Genomic DNA, 22587 nt, shown 5'->3' with positions numbered 1-22587 from the left:
ATGACCATCCCCCACATTGAAGGGATGCATTAGTTGTCCTTGTGTTTTATTTTATTTTTTGAATTTAAAGGGAAGAAAAAAATGGATGAAAAATGGTGTCGTTTTATTTTGCATTTATTTTTATAAACACACTTGGCTCACTCTTCTGCTGCCGTGTTTGCCTCTTTGTCGATGATTTGTCAGGATGTTCATGCATTTAGAGTAGCAGCTCTTCGCTTTCATTTATTAATTCATGAGCGTGAGCTCCATAGTCAGGTACTGGGGTAGGTGCTAATGGTGAACACAACAGTCCCAGTCCTTGCCCTTATGTATGTAAGCTTCAGGGAGGGAAATGGAGATTAAAGAAATAGTTAAAACCTGCAATAAAGGAGGATGACAGGGCTATCCTGGGAGACTTCCTGGAGGTGGTGATGAGTGAAGAGAAGCAGGAGAAAGAGGACTTAGCTAGGTAGAGATGGGGTTTCAGGTGTATAGGAACATTTTCCTTAGTTGGTTCTTTGCTTTTTTTTTTCTCCCTTGGCTCATGGTCTATGTTGAAATCTCAAGGTTTTAAAATTAGTAAAATTTAGGGGCGCCTGGGTGGCTCAGTTGGTTAAGCGACTGCCTTCGGCTCAGGTCATGATCCTGGAGTCCCGGGATCGAGTCCTGCATAGGGCTCCCTGCTCAGCAGGGGGTCTGCTTCTCCCTCTGACCCTCCTCCCTCTTGTGCTCTCTGTCTCTCATTCTCTCTGTCTCAAATAAATAAAATCTTTAAAAAAAATAAAATAAAATTAGTAAAATTTATAAATGTTTATATTCATGTATATTTTCCACCTTTGATGTTTTGCCTGGAAAGTATACCCAATGAGGGTTTTTCTTTTACATTTTTGATACTTCTAGAACCCTTCATCCTAAGTGAGACAGATACATGTTTAAAATGAACACCTAATATAATACTTCCAGAAGTATCTTGTGGGGCTAGGCTCATGAGCAGTAAGACTAACCTTTAAAACCTGTGCTCAGAGGTGATGGAAGTTGGAGAGGAGGGAAAATGTGATTCACAGGAGAACTCAGAAGAGGAGAGTTTGTTTTTAACCCTCTCCCATCTGAGCTACTTGTGACACCTCAGGCTTTTCACAAATCTGTATGGCCTCGGGTTGCTCTCTTGGTATAAGAAAGTTTTCTATCATTTTAATCCATGCTAACATTTGAATGGCTGAATAAACTGTCTGCCCTGAGTCTATTTACATTTAACAGAATACCAAAAAAAGAGAACCATGCTTACACAAAAATGGGAGAATTTCAGACCTCTAAGTCAGACTGGATATAGGAGATAAAGTTTTGGTTAAATGAATCCCTACCCGTATTCTTAGACTTATGAAAGCATCAGTTATAGGTAGATGCTACAGGTTGAGAAGTATTGAGTATACTGGGTAAGAGACTAAACTCGAGAAGCAGAATACCGGGGTCTAGTTCTAGTTCTTTCATTTACTAGTGTGACTGTGGGCAAGTTCATTAATCTGTCTGTGCTTCAGCATCCTCATCTGTGAAATGATGATGAATGTACCCATCTCTAACGGTGAGAGGATTGAATGACTTATTAAATGTCTGGTATCCAGAACACTGCCTGTTACAAAGCAAGTGCTCAAAAAATAATAGTAATTGTTATTTCGATGGAGGACCTTTCCTCAGGAAAGATTAGAAAGCTGGAATCCTCTCTTTACCTGTGCCTGGGATTTCAACATTCCATTCTCTTTGCTTTCCTCTTACCTACCTAACTCTCTGTTTCCTTTTCCCTCCCTCCCTCCCTTCCTTCCTTCCTTCCTTCCTTCCTTCCTTCCTTCCTTCTTTCCTTCCTTCTTCTTTGACTCCTCTGTGCCTCAGACTGCCCTCACACATGATGATTTATACAACCTTTTTCTTATAAATTGTCACTTTTTACCTTCACTCCTCTCAACCCGGACCTCCTTTGCTTCTCTCAATTCATTTATCACCTCTTTGAGCTGGTTTCCCAAATTTATATAACCAGCCCACCTTATCAGTACATAATATTTGGATATTCTGTCAGTTAATTAGCTGAAAAATCCAGGATAAATGGCTTCAGGTATGGTTTGACCCAGGGGCTCCCATGATATAACCAAGGTCCTGGATTTTCTCGTCTGTTTGCTCTGCCTTCCTTTGGATTGGATTCATTCTCTGACAGCCAGGGGCTTAGCTAGAATCAGCAAAGTGCTCATGCTGCTGCTTTGCCCATCACACTACTGACAGAGAAGAGAGAACTTCTGTCTCTTGCTTCAGATGGGAATCAGTTCTGCCACAGTGCACAGCTTCATATCTGGGCACGGCTTTATGACAAGAAGTGTGAATGGATGCCGATAGGCAAAGCAGTAGGTATTCACTGCAAATGTATTGCTTTTCCTCAAGTTCATCAAAGCACAACCAAGAATGTATTTAATTCTTCTGTTCTGGCTTTACTAATTTTGTTGGGACAGTTACCATTATACCGTGATCCCATAAGTTCAAATGCTCAGTATACAAATTTGCTGTTCCCTTTTTTATGACCTCATTTGTGTTCCAGTTCATGGATCCTGGAATACACTCCCACCTTGATGCTGATGCCCCACTGATTGGTCCAGCTCAGGGTGAGCCCCATCTGCTCTGTGCAATGTTCTGTGGACACTGGGATCCATACCAAATTCATCTGCCCAACTCCTGCAACAAGAATGTCCACAGTATTCATGCATTTCTTATTCTGTTCTGTTTTATATTGTTATTTATTGCCACCTTACTTCCTCTCCTACTTTTACTACCCAGCTGGATTTGGAATGCCTCAGAAGCATATCTGGTATTTCCCTGAGTCTTCCGACACCACCTGGCACAAGCTGTCTGTGGTATGGAGACTCAAAGTTTCTGTTAAGACCAGACCCCAGGTGTGCTGGGGTAGGATTCTGCAGTCAGCATGCACTTTGGGTAAGCCCAAGTCCTCATAGAGCTGCCCAGCAATGTGCACTGTGGAACTGTGGGGCATATGAAGAGATGTGATATGGAAAATGTTTTGAGGTCAGTTATGTTGGAGGAATGCCGTCTCAAACAAGGTTAGCATTTTTCTTACTATAGGAGTTTTCAGATCCTTGATAGTGTAACATACTTGTGAATCTGCACAAAAGTGGTTTTTATGGGCTGAACTGCATACCCCCCCATTTATATGTTAAAGTCCTAACCCACTATGGAACATGACTGTATTTGGAGATAGGGTCTTTAAAAACACAGTTGGAATCCTATGGAGGGCCCTAATTCAAAATGACTGGCGTCTTTATAAGAAGAAGAGATTAGGACACAGACATGCACAGAGGAAAGACCATGTGAAGACACAGGGAGAATATGGCCTACAAACCAAGAGAGAGGCCTCGGAAGACACCAACCCTGCCTACACCTTGATCTTGGACTTCTAGTCTCTTGAATTGTGAGAAAAGCAATTTCTGTCGTTAAAGCTCCTGCCTGTGGTGCTTTGTTATGGCAGTCCTAGCAAACAAATATGGAGGTGTATTTGAGTGTGTTTTTCAAATGAACTTGACCACACAGTCCCTCTTTTCCAACAAAATTTCCTAAGATGAGCATCTGATGTCATTGCCTGGGCTGCAGTGGTTGTTGGCACTGCTAGGCATGACAAGTGCCTCCTAGGGACGGATTGGCCCTTTCTGTGTGCTGTGCCCTTACATCCATATACTTGGAGCTCAGCTGTGTCTCATAGCCCCATTCATGATCCGATAAGCTGTAGAATATGGTGGGTCCTAGTTTTTAACTTCATAAGCTGTGGAAGACTCTGTTTTCTACAACCACACAATCTTAGTTGGGAGTTCCTGGGCATCAGAGGTGGTTTGAATATATGTGATATAAAGTAGACACTTAATAATGTGCTAACTGGCTGAAATTAGGAGGAAGATTTAGATAGGCATGCATTATTTTTCTTCCCCCAAAAGATCTGGATTAAAATTGTTGCTTTGAGTAGAAGTTTCTAAAGCCTCTCTCTTTTCCTTGATGAATGTGTTATCCTTCTGGAGGTAACGATCTCTTTTTTGGTCAAACGACCTGTGTCCTATGACATAATGTAAATGGCTAGTGAGAAGGAGATGTCAAGCTCTTTTCATTCCTCTTGCACATTTTCTTTTCTCAAAGGCTTCTATTTTTTGTTCTAGATTCCATTATTTGGTAACAATAACTGTAGACTATAGGATGGCCAATGAGAAAGAGAAAAAGAAGGTGCTATTTATTTATCAGAATATATAAACTGATGCTTGAGAGTGGTGCTAATGTCAAGTACATATGATAAGTAGTTTTTGTAAGACTTTCATGGAGGAATGGAGAGTCTCTTGAAAAAATAATCATTGCAATTGGAAGGGGAGAGAAGAAGAAGCAAGGTTCCTGTTTTTCTCTGGTAAATGCAACACTTACTCTTAGGGTCAAGCTAACATCTCTAGAAAAGTCACAGCCGGGGTTCATCCAGAGAAAAGAGTCAGGTAAGTACTTTTATAATCTTTTATAAATGTGTGTCTGCATATGTGTGTATGGATTTAATGAGAAATAGTGCCTCAGGTAAGGGTGGTTGTGGTGGAGAGTGGGAACTGGGAAGGGGCTGTGGGCATCCAGGTTTGAAAGTCAGCACCCCCTCTTACACTGCATCTGGCCCTCAATGTGTGGTCACTATGACTGACCAAACACAACCCTAAAGCAGACAATCTCTGGACATAAGGAAACGAAGATGCAAATCAAGGTTCATGTATCAGTCTTTCAAGGTCAGACTCCACTGTTCTGGAGAATCACCTTTGGATGCTTGTTAAAACACAGATTCCAGGGACTCTTCTCCCCAAGATTTGGATTCATTAGATCTGGGGTGGGTAATTGGAATCTGCATTTTTGGTAGGTGCTCAGGTGATTTCAATATAGTGAGTCTTCAGACCCAGCTTGGGAACCACTGGCCTAGAAGCCTCCATTTCTGGGCAGAGGATGGGCCTGGCTGTCTCTTTCCTGCAGAAGGTCTGCCAGTAAACCATGCTGCCTGGCTGTGTTATCGAGATAATACCGCAAACGGAATCTAGATGAGTCATATGTAAACTTTATTAAGTTCAAATGTTTTCATAAGGAACTTGTCCTTTCCAAAAATCAGGTTATAATAGATTTTGGAGGGAATCTTTGGTTTTGCTTGTCAGAAACAGTACCAAATATAGATTTGGGGACATTGCCACCCAAGCAATGGATTCTGTAATTGTAGGAGCACAAATCTTTTTGATGATCAGGTGACAATTACATTGGACTTCCCTGTAAGGGTTCTTCTGCGTGTTAACACATATTCCTGGCCTCTTATTTGGAATGCAATAAACCAAATGCCTATTAAAAGCCTTTCGTTCACTTCAAGAGTGTCTCAGGAGCTTATTTCTTTCTGTCCCACAGGGTTTAGAGACTCTCCTGAGGAATGGGCCTCAATCTTTGCTAAATTAGCTCTTCAGGTATTATTTCTCAGAAAGGGGGCATCTCAATTGCTCACAAATGACAGAGTTAGCACTCTGTGGGACATTTATGTAATTTGTAGCCCTGTGTTTAACATAATCCTAAAATGGTTTAGAGTTTATGCAAAACGAGTTTAGTACTGATCACTGTTATATTCCCCTTCAGGCCTCTGATAAAGTAAGGTAAGAAAAATACAAAACTTCCCTTAAGGTTTCTTGCTGTTTCATTGGTCTTTAATACAAAGACAAGAATTTTTTTATGGGCCAGTCTATAAAACCTTATCATGTATTTTAGGCCATGAGTGTTTCTCAAAGCCTAATTCATAATAAATACTATTGCAAAAATCTAAGTGAGAAAGACATGTTTTTTGTCAACTCAAAATCCAATTTAAGTGATATAAAACAAGGCTATTCTTCTGTTAAACATGTATTTAAGTAATGAGGCAGAAATTAGATAATTTAGATACTTCTCTGCCTGTCATGGGAATGGAGAAGACACACATTCACTTTTATGTTGATGACATAATCTTAGTATCACTTGTTGGAATGGCCATAAAACAACGATGAGCCCATTGCCTGATTATTATCAGAAAGGATCAGTATCAACTATATGAAAACTAAAATTACTGTGGTTGGCCAAGGTGTCTCAAGAGTTGAGCTGGACTTTGTCCTAATTGGGCAGTTCTGAATGAACAAACAACTCATTTGGAGTTAAATAATGATCAGGAATGAAGGTCTCCTCACGTTGAAAGAGTGTTTTTGTGTTCTTGGGTCTCTCTATGGCAGCTAATATCCTGGTGGGTTCATCAGAATTTAGAGCTATCGAAAATCAGAAATTCTGGGGCCATGTTGGGATTTTAAAATTATTGAGGTAGCCAACCAGTAAGACTTAACCTTAAAAAGTTTCAGAACAAAATTCTTTCTTTTCTTTTTTGACATAGAAATTTGGGAGTTGCAACCCCAAATCTGGGCACTTGGCAGATTTAAAGTCCAGTTTTTGTGAAAGGCTTTGGCCCAGCATCTTGGCCAATGGTTCTCAACTGGGTTATTCTCCTCCCTACCCCCAGGGACAGTTGACATTTCGTTTGTCACACCTGGGCAGAGGTACTACTGACATCTAGTGGGCATCTAGTAGGATACTAAACATGCCACAGTGCAGGGGACAGTCTCCTCCCTGCCCCCCACCCCCATGCCAAAGAGTTCATCCCCACTACATGTCAATAATACCGAGGTGGAGAATTCCTGTTCTAGGCTGTCCTAGGACAACACTAGGTGTGATTCTGGGCTGGCATTCCCTAAAAGTGAGAAGCAGGCTTCCCTGTCTTCTCAGAAGGACTTCAGTTCTGCGTCTGATATGAAAGACTCAGACTTACTGATGCTGAGGCTCTTGTTGGGGATGTCAGCTCTAAAAATGATTCAGAATTTGCCAAAATGTCAACTGAGTTTTGATTTGAGCAGTATGGTATAGTCCAAGGAAAATTTTGCCCATTCATTCTGCTGGAGTCTCTCAAATCTTTTCCTACATTGAGTAGATGTTGAGAAAAAACAAGGAAACAAACTCAACCTATACTCATTTTGTTATCTTAGCTTTCCAAATGTTTCCTAATTGAGGGGATGAGATGATAAGTTCCCAGGATGGGTTCAGTTAATGGAAGAAAACTGTAGAGTTCTAAGTGTTGTGATGGTGATGATGATTGAAGGTTTTCTTACAGCTTTTTCTTGGTGTTATTTAGGAAGCCTTCATCTGATGAGAATTTCTGTGACTTTATACATCCTACATGTATAACTGTATGTATCTTATAACCTAACAGCGTTAACTTCCCGAGAGATATAGCACAAGGAAGATAGCAAGCCTAAATCCAAGCCTCCTTTCTTTGCTTATTGAATCTCCCCAGGTGACACAGAAACCTCAGTTGCCTTCATAACCTGGATCAGATCCAGTGTGAAGATTTAGCCCTTCACCTTTTCATCTCCAGATGCTGGCTTGGCCCAGTATCCAGACCCAAAGCTCCATATAAGGGATTGGCACCCCGATTCCCAAGTTTCACCTTCCAGAGAGATGGCAAAGGAATCTGGAAGTTTCTTTAACCTGTAGCTCACTTTTGAAGATTCCATGGGATGGATTAAGTGAACATCAGGCTACAGCAACCCTTCTGAGAAGACTTTATGCAGAGTTTGTGCTGAGGTGGTGAGGAAGGGTGTGGGATGGGACCAACATTACAGGTGAAGGCTTCCCTTACCTATCACTTTTTTTTTAAAGATTTTATTTATTTATTTGACAGAGAGAGAGCGAGCACAAGTAGGCAGAGGGGCAGGCAGAGGGAGAGGGAGAAGCAGGCTCCTTGCTGAACAGGGAGCCTGATGTGGGACTCGATCCCAGGACCCTCAGATCCTGACCTGAGTCAAAGGCAGCCACTTAACCGACTGAGCCACCCAGGTACCCTTACCTATTGCTTTCTATATAAGCATGACAGTCGTCCTGGAATATGGTGCCTGGAAGATCAATTAATCTCTTTTCAGTGAACTTGGATACTTCCTTCTACTAGGAAACCCATGTCAGCTCACAGAAAGCCAGTTGGAATGCACAGTTGTAGCAACGAATTAAACTCAGATGCCTGCCTCTTAATTGGTTTTGATCTGGTTGTTTTTTCTTTTTTTTTTTACCTTGAATTTTTCTACATGATTTAATAATGTAAAACAACTTATCTACTTGGGAATGTGAGCAGGTTAGAAAGGATAAATAAGTATCAGGTAAAAAAAAGATAGGAAGTTTTAAAGTTAATGCCTTTTTAGTAATGTAATACTAACCTGGAAATTTTGCTAGCTGTGGTATGAGTAAGTAAGTCATGGATCATTTGCATAATTTTTAGAGCACTGGTGGTTCCCATAGATGTGAACATCTTCCCCAGCATTACTTTCTTATTTGCTTTGGTCGTCTGTCATGGACTTGATACCCTCTACCATTCCTAGTGTTCTTCTCCCTTCTTCAATTCTACTTGTACCCTGGCCCAAGGCTCAATAATCTTAAAACCCACAAAAACTGGATAGGTTAATTCCTTTGCAAAGAAGACTGCCTATTGGTTGTCCCTATGCTTGTTACAAAGGGCATTGCAGGAGGGCAGAAACCGTGTTCAGTGCTTCAGTTTTGGAGATGAATTTTTTTAGGGAGGGAGGAGGGGGAGGGGCAAAAAAAAAAAGGGAGAGAGAGAAACTTAAGCAGACTCCATGCTGGACATGGAGCCTGATGTGGGGCTCCGTCTCACAACCCTGAGATCATGACCTGAGCTGAAATCAAGAGTTGGACACTTAACTGTTGAGCCACCCAGGCGCCCCAAAGAGATGACTGGTTTTAATGCTGCCAGGTTGGGTCTTCCCCTTTCCGTCTTCAGCACCTTCTGCTGTGCTGAGGCTTCTCTTTCCATTAACTCTGGTTCCATCGTACCCCATTGGAAATGGAGCTAAGGCCCCCAAAGCATGAGGACCAGTGTAAATTCTCCTTGTAGTCTGGTGCTTTTCCTATAATATTCCATGGGACTAACCCCCAAACCATTTGAAACTGAGGTCTGGCCATTGTTATTTCACAGCACAAAGTCATACTAATTTGGGTGTCCAAGAGTCAGAATTTATGGTCACTCACCTTCAGTTAATTAAAGTATAATCTTGTACCAGAGAAACAGAAATGTTTTTCTAAGTCAGCATGTCCTAGTGTGTGCTCTTCTGAATACTGATCCCATTAAATGCTGGAAAACACAGTTTTATCAAATAAACAATGTTTGGAAACCACTATTTATTGTGCCTAGCTCTTAAGAGATTAAAAATGTACATTATTGGTACATTATAGTCACAGAGAATTCTTAGAGAGTTCAAATTTATTTAACTCAGTGTTTCCCAAATGTGCTTAACCATAACTTCCTCTCCTCCCTCTATCCTGCCCTCCATCCATATATATATATATATAACATTCTGGAAGTTGCAATTCCCCAGAACAGTTTGGGAAAAGACATTCTAAGCAAAGACATGGTGGGACTCTCAGAGCCCCTGACACTATAAAGTTATCTGAAAAACCATATTTTATCATATTGCATGGTGTCAGTTTGCACTTCACATCCCTCTGTGCTTAATAGAACACCTATCTGCATCCATTTCACCTGGGTACTTGGAGGGCTCAATATTTTTCTGGTCCATAATCTCTCTTATGGTACCAACTTATACACATTTGGCAGAACAAGATATTTTAACTACAAAATGAAACTGCAATTCCTGCAAAAAAACCAGGATTTCATGAAGTCATGAAAGTGATGTTGGAAAACAGCTCAAAGCTTATCCAAAGCCATACATACAAAGGAGATTCTGGGAGAGTTAACCTAAGAGCCAAAGAAGAAAAACTCAGTAAGAATGAAGACTAGACAGATCCTCCCAACAAAAAAGTTCTGAATCTCCAGTGAATAAGAGATGACCTTCTTCATCTTCATGCTTTGAAAATCAAACACGAAATAAATGGTATCAGATGATTTTAACAGAAATTTAGTATAATTGGTCTGCTCAAATGTTCATTTCCTGTTTGTCTAAGAATTCATGCATTCTTCAAAGCTATGAAGTCTTCAAAGAGAAGTCTTCAAAGCTATCCCCTTCATCATTATTTACCACTGAGTTTTGGTCTCTGCATTTGTTTTAAATGCTCTTTTTTTCTGGTGTTAACGATCCTCAAGTGAGGAGAACTTCCTGTCCTGCAAACAGGATCACAGTGGGTTTTGAAAAATAGTATTTCAGAGTACAAGTGGTTTTAAGGACGTTAAGACATTCCTTCTATAACCTGTGGATGTTGCTAATTTAAAATGGGTATTATTGAATGCAGAGGCAGCTCCACACGGTGATTATGAGCATGGGTTTGGAGTCAGAATGTGGTGTTCAAGGCCCAACCTCATCCCCTGCCACTTCTGTGACCTTGGACGCTATTCTTAGCTTCTCTGAGCCTCAGTTTTCTGAGATAGATGGAATAGGAAAAGCACTCACCTTATGGGAGCATAGTGAAGATTTAAGGAGTCATCTTCACTGGTTTCCTAGAGCTGCTATACAAAGTACTGCAGACCAAGTGGCTAGAACAGCAGAAGTTGCTTTCTCCCAGTTCCAGCGACTGGAAGTCTGAAATCAAGGTGTCAGCAGGGTTGGCCCCTTCTGAGGGCATGGGGGAGAACCAGTCCCAGGCCTCTCTCTCAGCTTCTGATAGCCTTGGCTTATAGATGCTGTTCTCCCTGTCTCTTCATACCATCTTCTTTCTGTGCACCTGTTTCTCTGTGTCCAAATTTTCCCTTGTAGAAGGACACCATTCCTATTGGATTAGGACTCACACTAACGACCCCATCTTAGCTTGATTACCCCTGTGAAAACTCTGTCTCCAAATCAGGTCACATTCTGAGACACTGAGGGTTTAGAGGCCAACATATCTTTTGTGGGGATTATAAGTCAACCCATAACAATGCCTAGGATGTGTTAATAACACAGCACATGGTAAGGGTTCATTAAATTTAAATAATTATTATTGGGTTAATCCATGTGAAATTGCTGATGTTTGACCACTTTTACCTACAAAAATGCAAATATAATACAATTTAACATTTTTCCCCCTTTGCTTTATTTCCAGAGGTCTCCACTTGGATGCTCTTTGTCCCTGGCACAGATCCCTGCTTTGGGCAACCTGCACAAGGCAGGCGTGCTAATGGCAGAAGGAGAGGCTGCTGGACAGACTCCCTTTGCCACTTGCATCCTGAGGCATTCATCTGTCTCAGTTCTGGAATTTCTTCCTTAATCTTCATCTCCTAAATGCAATAGATTCACTGCAAAACTATTGAAGCTTACCTGTCAGGCCCCCCACTTGTAAGAGACCGTTCCAGGGCCCTGGGAGAGGCCACCCGACATGTAGTCACATGGGCATATTTTTGTAAAATTTGCAGAAGTACCATATTTAACCCCAGTCAGATTAAGATTGCTGTCTCTTTATTCTCCAACTTCTCTTCTGTCATGCTTTCCCTCATCTTGGGTAGCACTGGTGTGGCCCTGAACAATTTTTTAAAATAAACTTAAGTTTTTAAGTTTTAGGTTCACAGTAAAATTGAGCCACAAGTTCAGAGATTTCCCATATACCCACCGCCCCTGCTTATGCACAGCCTCTCCTATTGTCCCTCACGAGTGGGACACTTGTTATAACCAGTGACCCTATGTCGACACATCAAAATCACCCAAAGTCCATTGTTTCTGTTAGAGTTCACTCTTGGTGTTGTACATTCTATGGCTTTGGACAAATGGATACTGACATGTATCCACCACTGTAATCTCATACAGAATAATTCTACTGCCCTAACAATCCTCTATGTTCTACCTATTCTTCCTTCCCTTCTCCTAACACCTGGCAACCACTGACCTTTTTACTTTTGCCATAGTTTTGCCTTTCCCAGAATGTCATATGGTTGGAGTCATACAGTGTGTACTCTTTTCAGATTGGCTTCTTTCACCTAATAATATGCATTTAGGGTTCCTCCATGTCTTTCATGGCTTGGTAGCTCATTTCTTTTTCAAATCGAGTAATATTCCAACACCTGGAGGTGCCATAGTTTATTTATCCAGTCACCTATTGAGGGCATATTGATTGCTTCCAAGTTTGGACAATTATGAATAAAACTTGTTATTAAGCCCTGGGCAATTTTGAGATCACTCAAAGGAAAGGACACGGGAGTACATTTGCCGTGGGTTTGGTGGGATTCACATCTATGATTTGCAGTCACCCCCATATATCATCAAGCACTGCTAGCTGCAGGAATGGCTTCCCAGAACACCTGTACCACTCACTGCACCAGCTCCCCTAGAACCGTGACCCAGACATACTAGATGGGACACCATCCTGCCATAGGAGTGTGTTCTCCTTCCCTGTTCCCAGAAGGGTATGGCTGGTGGAAGAGAAACAAGATTTGAAATATATGGAGTCAGAGGCCAGTTTGTGAAAATTTCATCAGATGTATGACATTGTAAGTTGAAGATTTGGTTCTTTTTTTTTTTTTCCCCCAAAGATTTTATTTATTTATTTGAGAGAGAGAGAATGGGAGACAGAGAGCATGAGAGGGAGGAGGGTCAGAGGGAGAAGCAGACTCCCTGCCGAGCAGGGAGCCCGATGCGGGACTCAATCCCGGGACTCCAGGATCATGACCTGAGCCGAAGGCAGTCGCTTAACCAACTGAGCCACCCAGGCGCCCCGAAGATTTGGTTCTTATTAACACCTAGTCAGATGGAAGTTCTCTCTCGTCAGGAATATATCTGTTAATGCAGCATTTTTCTATCAATTGCACAGAGGAAAGACTGAACTGTCTATCTCTGTGTAGGATATATATATATATAACCTTCTTGTCTTATGAAGAGGTGCTCAAGGAACATCCAGCCAAAGAAAAAAATGTATTACAGAGCTATGTTAGTTATTCAAAAAATACGGTTTTGTTGGATTTTTATCTTCTGATATTTGTCAGTTTAATTTATATAATTTGAGATTTCTTTTCTCAACTATGTATTAAATATACTTCCATAGAAATTCTGTATTTTTAATTTTGTATTCTTTTTTTCTTAAAGAGGAACTCTGAGATTGTGGAACCTTCCTGTCCACTAAGCCTAGATCCTTCCATGCCCCTGGGGCTCCTTTATCTTAAGGTCTGGCTGCTTTTTGTGGCATCTGACCAATTCTTTTTGTTAAACCCAGGCCATTTTAATACCCAACAATAAAGAGAATATTGCTTTACTATGATCTTGACTCACAGAGAAAGTAAAGGGAAGTGTGTATAAAGGAAGAAGTGCTCTATAGGCTTCACCCCTCCCAGCTTCTCCCCATGTGAGCTCATCTGTGGAGCAATGTCTTTCCTGTACAGGCTGAACATCTTAGTATGAATGGAGGGATCGTGTGAATGGAAAGATTTAGAAATAATCTTTCATCATATAATTTAAAAAATGTTGCTATTGCATGCAGGGAACAATTAAACAATGCTTTATAATTCTGTAAAACTATGTTTTCTTAATGTTAAGATAAATTGTTGCTCTTTTATTACAACGTAAGTGAATTCTACTTTTTTAAAGATTTTATTAATTTATTTGAGAGAGAGAGAGAATGAGAGACAGAGAGCACGAGAGGGAAGAGGGCAGAGGGAGAAGCAGACCCCCTGCCGAGCAGGGAGCCCGATGTGGGACTCGATCCCGGGACTCCAGGATCATGACCTGAGCCGAAGGCAGTCGCTTAACCAACTGAGCCACCCAGGCACCCGTGAATTCTACTTTTAAGTAGGGAACATTTGACTGTGGTTAACCATATTTTAATTTAATATAAATTTTCTATTTTTGTTTTTCAACTTGTTTGTGAAATGTTAAAAAAGACCATAAACAATGACATGATTTGTCTGTGGAACATGCTATTAGGACTGGGCTTAGTTCACAGTTAGCAGAGAAATGATACAAATGTCTAAACAGCTCTGTTCCCCAAGCCCCACTTTTGTTGTCATTTATTTGTTGTTTGAGATTAAATTTGGTTATCTTACTTGAGCTAAACACACTTCGGCCTCATTTAGGTGGGCAATCTCAGTTTCAGAAAGATGAAAATTTGCTGATTTCGATTCTAAAAAGAGCCATAATAAAGGATTTTAGATCTTTAAATGGCTAGTTTAAATAGGGTACACCTAGAAAAAGGCTGGGCTACCTTTTAATTCTGTTAGTTTCCTGAGGATTGCTGAACTTTGGGACAGCCAGACTTTGTTGATGGCAGTAGAGGGGACAGCTGGTACATTTTTCTGTGTCTGGACATTTAAACCTTTGCTCCCACTTCTCTTCCCAGAGTGGACTGCCTATGGTGTCCACGTTCCATCTCATGCCTTTACCATAAGACATGTCATCAACATTGTGTAGAGCTGGTGAGGACTGCAAATCATTAAGACTCTTGAAATACATTTTCTGGCATTGCCTTCAGTTGTGCAAGTCTTCCAGAGTTGTCCTTAAATTATGCAAATTGTGTTATAAAAAGGAAACAACATAAGAAGAACTATGTCAGTGTCACATCAAAATGACTATAATGCCATAGAAAAGAAAAACAACTTTTAAATTTGATTTCATTCATTCATTATTGGTAACATGCTTTTAGATACCAAAAACCTTCCTAGTCACACAGGCCTACCCGGAGTTCTAAAACACAAGACTTGGTATATTCCAAACATCCCTAAGGGGTTGAAAGCAAATCATTCCTATTTTCAGTCCTCAGCTCCTTCCCGAGCCATTGGTGTGTTTGGCTTGATTTTCAGCATTACAGATGCAATGGTCAGAGTGGCACTGGGGTCCTTGTTCTCAGAAGGTTTCTCTTCTAGTGTGATGGGAAATAAGCCAGTAAACAAATGCGTATGTAAGAGAGGCATCACACAAGTGTAGAAAAATAAAACTGGGTAAGGGGACAGAGACTGAGGGAGATGGTACTTTAGAGACTGTTATCCAAGAAGCCTTCTTGGAAGTGGTGGCATTTGAGTAAAGAATCTACAGGCTGCAGTAAGAGAGGAAATTATGTGTGGCTCTAAGAAAAGAATTTTCCAGATGGAAGGAAATGCAAGCGTCTTGAGGTGGGAGCAAGCAGGCTTGTTTAAGGAATAGCAAAAGGCTGGCCTGACCAAATGGAGTGTAGGCATCAGTGATGTAGGGGAAGCCAGGAGGGGCAAGGTGTAATTTGATTTTCAGTTTAAAAAGATTGCTGGTTGTCCTATGGAGATGAGCTGTAGGCAGACAAGATTGGGAAGAGTGTTTATTCATTAGTGTTTGCATATAAGCCATCCCAAGATGTAGTAGTTTAAGACAATAGCCATTGTATTTTAGTTTTCAAGTTTGTGGGTCAACAATTTGGGCTGGACTTTGCAGGCAAATATTCATGATGAAATATTTCAGTTCAGAAGGGCAGGGTATTAATGAATGTTGTGTGGGTAGAGAGGCATTATGGAGGAGCTGATTCTTGACCTCTCTTGTACAGACATGGTGTCTGTGGACAGGCAGGCGAGGGCGTTCTGGGGGAGGGCGAAGCATGAACAAAGAAACTGAGGGGGGAATGCATGTGGTTTGTTGGTCATAGGGTGAGAGACCAGTCTGATGAGAGATATGATGAATCTAGGGCAGTGTTGAAAGGTGGGAGGGAATGGCCAGGCTTTAGAGAATTTGGCTCTGGAGTCAAAGGAAATAGCCCCAGAAGATTTTGACTATGAGAGCAATGTAGGAGATGAAGGAGAACCTTGACATTGTGCTTGATGATGGCTGGGTCAGGGCTGGGAGCTGCCTGCTCACTGGAGAGCCTGGTGCTGAGAGGGCCCCCAGAAGTGATCACCACAGAGTTGGGAAGTGGATATGCAAGCTAACTGGTAAGGTGAGGCAGAAGACTTGCGAATGGGTTGGATGTGGCGGGATGGGAAGAGAGGTTCCTAAAAGGTGATTCTGTGGCATTTCCTAAAAGAGTGTCTTCTGTTCCATAGTATAATAATATGTATTGCTGTTCTCATATCATCATGATGGTCAAAGACAAAGAAATGGCTCCACGTATTCAAGAAGGAAGGGATTTAATACAGGGAATCTTTAGCTTTTAGAGAGACGGGAGGTTGTAGGGGTCTGCAGGAACCATTGGATGCAACTGCCTCCAGCACAGAAAAAGTTCACACACACACACACACACACACACACACACACACACACACACTACCCCACATCTACCAAAGTCCTCACTTGCTGCTCCTCTGCCAGAGGAGCACTACTATGATGATGGTTTCTCTTCTGCCTTCCAAAGCATGCATGAGTGCTCCTCCTGGGTGGAATCTGGTGGGGAGCCCTGCAGGCAGAGATTCTGGAATTGTAGATATTAGACTTCCAGCTCTGAAACACGGGGAATGGTGCTGAGCAATTGACAGACAAACTGATTCATGTGGGTCATATTTCCTTCCTTTCAATTCCAGTTCCAATTCCTCCAGAGATCCTTGCCATATTTTACAAGATTCCTTTTAGCAGAGTTTGGTCAAAATCCACCTTGGCACTCCCATCAGTAGTTGCAAAGAATAATTTAATTTTAAAGACCACTCAGCAGTCTTTCTTATTGTTTCTTATTGTGGAGCAAGGCTGGAGAGAAAATTTGGTGAAATAGCTTATTGGGTTGTAGGCAGACTCACTTGTACCTGCCCTATATTTTTTTCGGCCTGTATATGTGTATATCTATACATCTCTATCTATAAATATCTATATGTTGATCAAAATAGAGATATGAATGTATAACTTGATAATTGAGTTTCAAACTCTTCTGGCATGGATCACAACATCAAAACATACAGAGATGGAGAGGTGTTGCTCAAAAATATTCAGCACATATACTAAAAAATATTTTTAAAGAGCTCTATAGGCCAGCTCTTCTATTTTCTTTTCTCCTTGAAGCTCTGGTGGAGTAAGAAAGGAAGAATAAATAAAGGGGAACAGAGACTAAGAAAACTTAGAAATAAATCTCATCAAAAACCAAGAGTGAGAGGTAGATTTCTGGGGAGCAGTCTTGAGTCTATTTTGCTGTTGGATGTGTCGAGAATGCTCAGTGGTCATTCTCACACAATCTTACCAACCTTTCTTTTTTCTTTTGTAAAGATTTTATTTATTTATTTATTTAGCACAAGTTGGGGGGAGGGGCAAAAGGAGAGAGAGAGAGAATCTCAAGCAGACTCCACTCTGAGTGTGGAGCCCAACAAGGGGCTCGATCTCACAACCCTGAGATCATGACCTGAGCTGAAATCAAGAGTCAGACCCCCAACTGACTGAGCCATCAGGTGCCCCCCCAACCTTTATTTTTCTATTCCTTCATTTTGGAAATGTTTATCAGGAGCCTATTGTATTCGCAAGATTGTGTTAGAATTAGAAGTTGAAAATACAGTCTTAACTCTCAAAATCTCAGTTTAATGTGGGAAATAGATAGGTCAATACATAATTACAATATAGTGAGCCTTGCATAGCAGGACCACAAATTTACAAATATTTCAAGAGGAGAAACTTAGCAACTCTGTGTTTTTTCATGGTCTTTTCTGTAAGTCCCTGTGATGGTTAATTTTATGTGTCAACTAGACTGGGCTATGGGATTCCCAGAGCTGGTAAAACATTATTTCTGGATGTGTCTGTGAGGATGTTTCTGGATGAGATTAGCATTTGAACTGGTGAACTGAATAAAGCATATGGCCCCCTTCAATGCAGGTGGGTGTCATCCAATCCTTTAAGGGCCAGATTAGAACAAAAATGCAGAGGAAGGGAGAATTTACTCTCTCTCCACTTGAACTGAGATGATTATTTTCTCCTGCCCTTGCATATCAGGGCTCCTGGTACTCAGGCTTTCAGACTCAGAACAGGACTTAACCCATTTGTCCTTGGTTCTCAGCCTTGTGGCCTGGGATTCAATCACTCCAACAGTGTTTCTGGTCCTCCAGCTTGCAGATGGCAGGTTGGTTGGACTTCTTGCCCTTCATAATTGTGTGATCCAGTTCCTATAATAAATCTCTCTTTTATCTCACTCTCTCTCTCATCTATCTATCTATCTATCTATCTATCTATCTATCTATCTATCTATCATCTATCTGTCTGTCTATCAACTATCTTGTTGGTTTTGTTTCTCTGGAGAACCCTGACTAATAAGGTCCCCATTCAACTCGACCTGTGTTTGTGTCTGTGTGTCTCTGTGTGTATTGGGCTCTAATTGGCTAGTTATCTCAGTCTAGCTAGTTAATTTAGTTACTAAATTAAATAGTAAATTAAATGCTAAATACTACTAGCTAGGTAAATTATCTCACTATCTTCTAACATAAATAATCTCTTACAAGTAATTTAATTGCTTTCAGATATATGTTTAATCTTTTTGTTTTCTCCCCTGCATTTCCACCCATTCTAAAATGGCACGAGCATATGATGGTGAGGGGTTGACTTGCTGGTGGTCTTATGGTGGTGGGGAAGAGACATGTCTCATAGGCATGTCTGCTGGTCCCTATGTTGTCCTTTATGTCATCTGGACCCTGCATGTAATGTCCTTTGCCCACCTTCTTACTGAGGATTATGACAAGCTGTGGCCTAGGTGATTTTGGCTTGGTGGTCTTCCTTCAATGACAGGACTCCTCCTCAGTACTCCCTGGCACTTTGGATGCTCCATGAGGCTTGGAGCACTTCCCCCAGGCTTTGACTATGTGGTGACTTTTCCCACCACTTTCCCCCGTTACCATTCCCCGCTCATCTCCTCACCTCGCTAACAAGCACCATTATCTACCTTCCATTTCCTGACAAGGCAAGTGGGAGCTTCTTCCATCATGCAGAGGTAGAGGGAACCATGGGAGTGATTATTCAGCCTCTCTTTCTTTACCACAGCATGCTACCATTTTTACCCAATGCAGACACCCCACATTGTTATTAGGCCACCACACTCAGCATTTCCTCTTTCGTTTTTATTCCAAATAGAAACTGGAGCACAAAGCCCATATCTTTTAGCTTTCTTCTCCACCTAAGTCTCCAGCCCCACCTCATAGGTGAGAAGCCATGACATATATATCTTGCCAATTGTTACCTGTCTTCCTCCAGTTTTTCTTTTTCTTTCTATCTTCTACTCTGCTGGAAAGGTCAGGATTTCTATTTCTTCTTCTCCCTGGAAAGGACATCTTCTTTGACATATGTTCATTCTTGCTAGGGGAACTAAGTTTTATTAGCCTCACTTTAATGGTAGGTGGTATGCAGGGAGAGAACGGGGCCTAGCAAGAGAAAGGACACATATTGTGGACTATTTAAAAAATCACTGTCTCTGTGATACTTGATATCTGGGAGAATCAGTGGGAGCTTCACAGAACAAGTAAGTCTTAAACTGGAACTTGAAGGATAAGTTAGAATTTTCTAAGTCGACCAGAGTAGGAAGACCATTCCAGGCTAAATCACAAGTATTTTCAAAGTCATAGAGGTACCCAAGTTTGGCAAGCTCAGGAACAGAGTGTTTGGTCTCTGTTATTTCAGAAAGTCCTGGACAAGAGTTGTTTTTGTTGTTGAGAGTAAACCAGTCAGCATAAATGAACCTACTCTACACTGAAAATCGAAAAGTGTGGCTCCATTTTAACAGGCTCTGAACCCATGCATCTCTCTCTCCTCTTCAAAGGTTGCCTTTAAAATGACAATAAAGGGATAGCAACAATAGTAATGGTAATAATACAGAAACAAATGACAAAATGTAGGGATTGCCTTTTATGACCTGATCCTTTATACTTTTAAATTTTCATTCCTGGAATGAAACCTGAGGGGAAAAAACCATATGCAAGGCCTGAAACCACAAAACTTTTAGGAAAAAAACATGGGCAGTAATCTCCTGGACATAGGCCTTGGTGATGATTTTTTAAATCTGTCACCAAAAGTAAAAGCAATAAAGGCAAAAATCAACATGTGGGACTACATCAAAGTAAAAAGCTTCTGCACAACAAAGGAAACCATCAACAAAATAAAAAGGCAACTTACTGAATGGGAGAAAATATTTGCAAATCATATGTCTGATGAAGGGTTAATAACCAAAATATATAATGAACACATATAACTCAATAACCAACAACAAAAATAATCTGATTAAAATGGGCAGAAAGTCTAAACAGACATTTTCCCAAAGAAGTCATATAGACGGCCAACGGGTATGTGAAAAGATGCTTATATCATTAATCACCAGGGAAATGCAAATCAAACCCACAATGAGATAGCACCTTATACCTTTAGAATGGCTACTATAAAAAAGAAAAGACAAAAAATTGAGGCTTTGAAATTCTACAGAACTGGATTTGAATTCTAGCATTGCATATGATAAGAAAAAAAAAAACATGAATAGGAAAAGAGTTAGTGAGTTTTCCTTGGAATAAACAGAACACCCCTGAGAACTCCTGGCATCCACTACTCTCTGGCTTATCCCCCTAGCCAAGAGATGGATAGTTTGACTTCCAGGCTCTCAGGTTCTGCGCCCCTGCCCCTACCTCTCTTCCTAGCCAGAACCACCCTCCTAATCATTCATTTCCCAAATGCTACTTTTGTATATTTTATTCTTTTTTTTTTTAAGATTTTATTTATTTATTTCAGAGAGAGAGAATGAGAGAGAACACATGAGAGGGGGGAGGGGCAGAGGGAGAAGCAGACTCCCCGCCGAGCAGGGAGCCCGATGCGGGACTCGATCCCAGGACTCCAGCATCATGACCTGAGCCAAAGGCAGTCGCTCAACCAACCGAGCCACCCAGGCGCCCTGTATATTTTATTCTTAACATAACCTTCAGTTCTGTGCTGTCTCTGCTCTACTGGTCCCTGAAGTCTCTTCTTGCTCCATAGTTCCGCCGCTATGTGACCTGGTCAGGCATCTCAACCATGCACCTGTGTCCTGGACTTTCAGCCTTGCTTAGCTTGCCATCCTTTCTCTCTACTTCCTGTTTCTATGCAATCAAGAGTTGCTGAAGAGTGTCACAAAAATGTGTAGATGGAATCTCCTATGTGTTCATTTGATACATCATACAGAAACTGGGAGTGTTTCTTGACTCAACTTTAGGGTGAAGAATGTTCCCATTCAAATTCAGCTCCCTCCACATCTTTCCTCCCTGGCGCTTGTGTGTCTATTCTCCTGTCCTTTCCTGCGTCAAGGGAAGAAACTGCCTTTTGCTCTTCCACACTCCTCTACCTGAGCTGAGGGATGAACTCCCTTCTACCTCCTCACCATCTGGCACCAGCAGTTTTCTGCACTTTTAACTTTTTCCTCATCTTCTCTCTTGCCAGGGTCTTTTCTCTGTCTTCTGATGTATTAGGATTTCCCAAACTTAAATCGTCCCTATACTCTATCTCCTTTAGTAACTCTCTTAATTGCCCTTCCTTCTCGCTCCAAAATTCTTGAATGAATAGCCAACTCTTTTGTTTCTTATCCTCTGATTCATCACTCTATCCCTTCAACATTGGCTTTGCCACCAATATTCTATTGGAACTTCTTTCTTGCAGGCTGTCAATGAACTCAGCTTTCCTAATGTAGGATCTTTTCTCAGGTATGATTTCCCCTGACCTTGATCTAGCATTGGATATTGTTAATTAACCTCTCCAGTTTACAATCCTCTCTGCTCTTAGTTTCCATGACAACTCATTTTATAGGTTCTCCCCTTTTTGGTTTCTTTTTCTTCTTTTACTCTTTTTCTTTTCTCTTCTTCCCCAAATGAGAACATCTGTTTCTTACTATTATTATGTTACTATTATTGTCATGATTATCATCACTAATATATTTTTCTTGAGCACTAAGTAGCCGCCAGACATTCCTCCAAGTGCTTTCCGTATAGTCAATGATTACCACAACCCTGTGTAGTGGCACTATTATTTCCATTTTACAGATGACTTTGGAGTCCGAGTTCTGAACCGTCTTGATCGTCTTTTCCACTCCTCTTGAGGTTTTCCAGGCTATCTCTTCTCCTCCTAGGCTTTGAATCTCACTCTTACTGTGTGGTGAGATTCAAAGCCTAGGAGGAGAGGAGATAGCCTGGGGGTGTCGACCTCAGTATTTAATAGCATCTGGCACATACCTGTACTTTTCTCTCTCTCCAATCTCACACCACAACCTTGATGGTGCCACTTTGATGCTCGTGTCCCATGAAGACTGTATTTCCTCCCCCCAACAATTTCACCGACCCAACATCATTATATTTGCTAACAGTCCCACCTGGTTCTAAACTTACCATTGTCACTGATGATTCTACAGCTTATCACCCCTGTAAATTCATCTCATCAACATCACTGCCTCTGCTGTCATCACCCACCTCAAGCTCGGTGTTTCTTTTCCTTCTGGTGGTTTCCCACCCACAAGAAAGATGATTTATGGTGTATGAATAAAATATATAGTTGCCATTGAGTGGGCTCTCTGGCCAGTTTCTCCGTGTTTGCTATGTCACCAAAGGGTTGCTCCATTTTAAACACCGCTTTTACTCAACTCTCTGTGTCTGTGAGCAAGAGCCTTAGCCAGGCCAGGTCTTAAACACAAATGTTTACAACTTTGAAAAATAATCTGCCATTCACCTCT

This window comes from Mirounga leonina, unplaced genomic scaffold (assembly GCF_011800145.1).
Source record: "Mirounga leonina isolate KUSES-001 unplaced genomic scaffold, KU_Mleo_1.0 Mir_55, whole genome shotgun sequence".
NCBI classification, from domain to species: Eukaryota; Metazoa; Chordata; class Mammalia; order Carnivora; family Phocidae; genus Mirounga; species Mirounga leonina.
The sequence above is the reverse complement of the archived record's forward strand: the minus strand, read 5'-3'. Positions refer to the sequence as shown.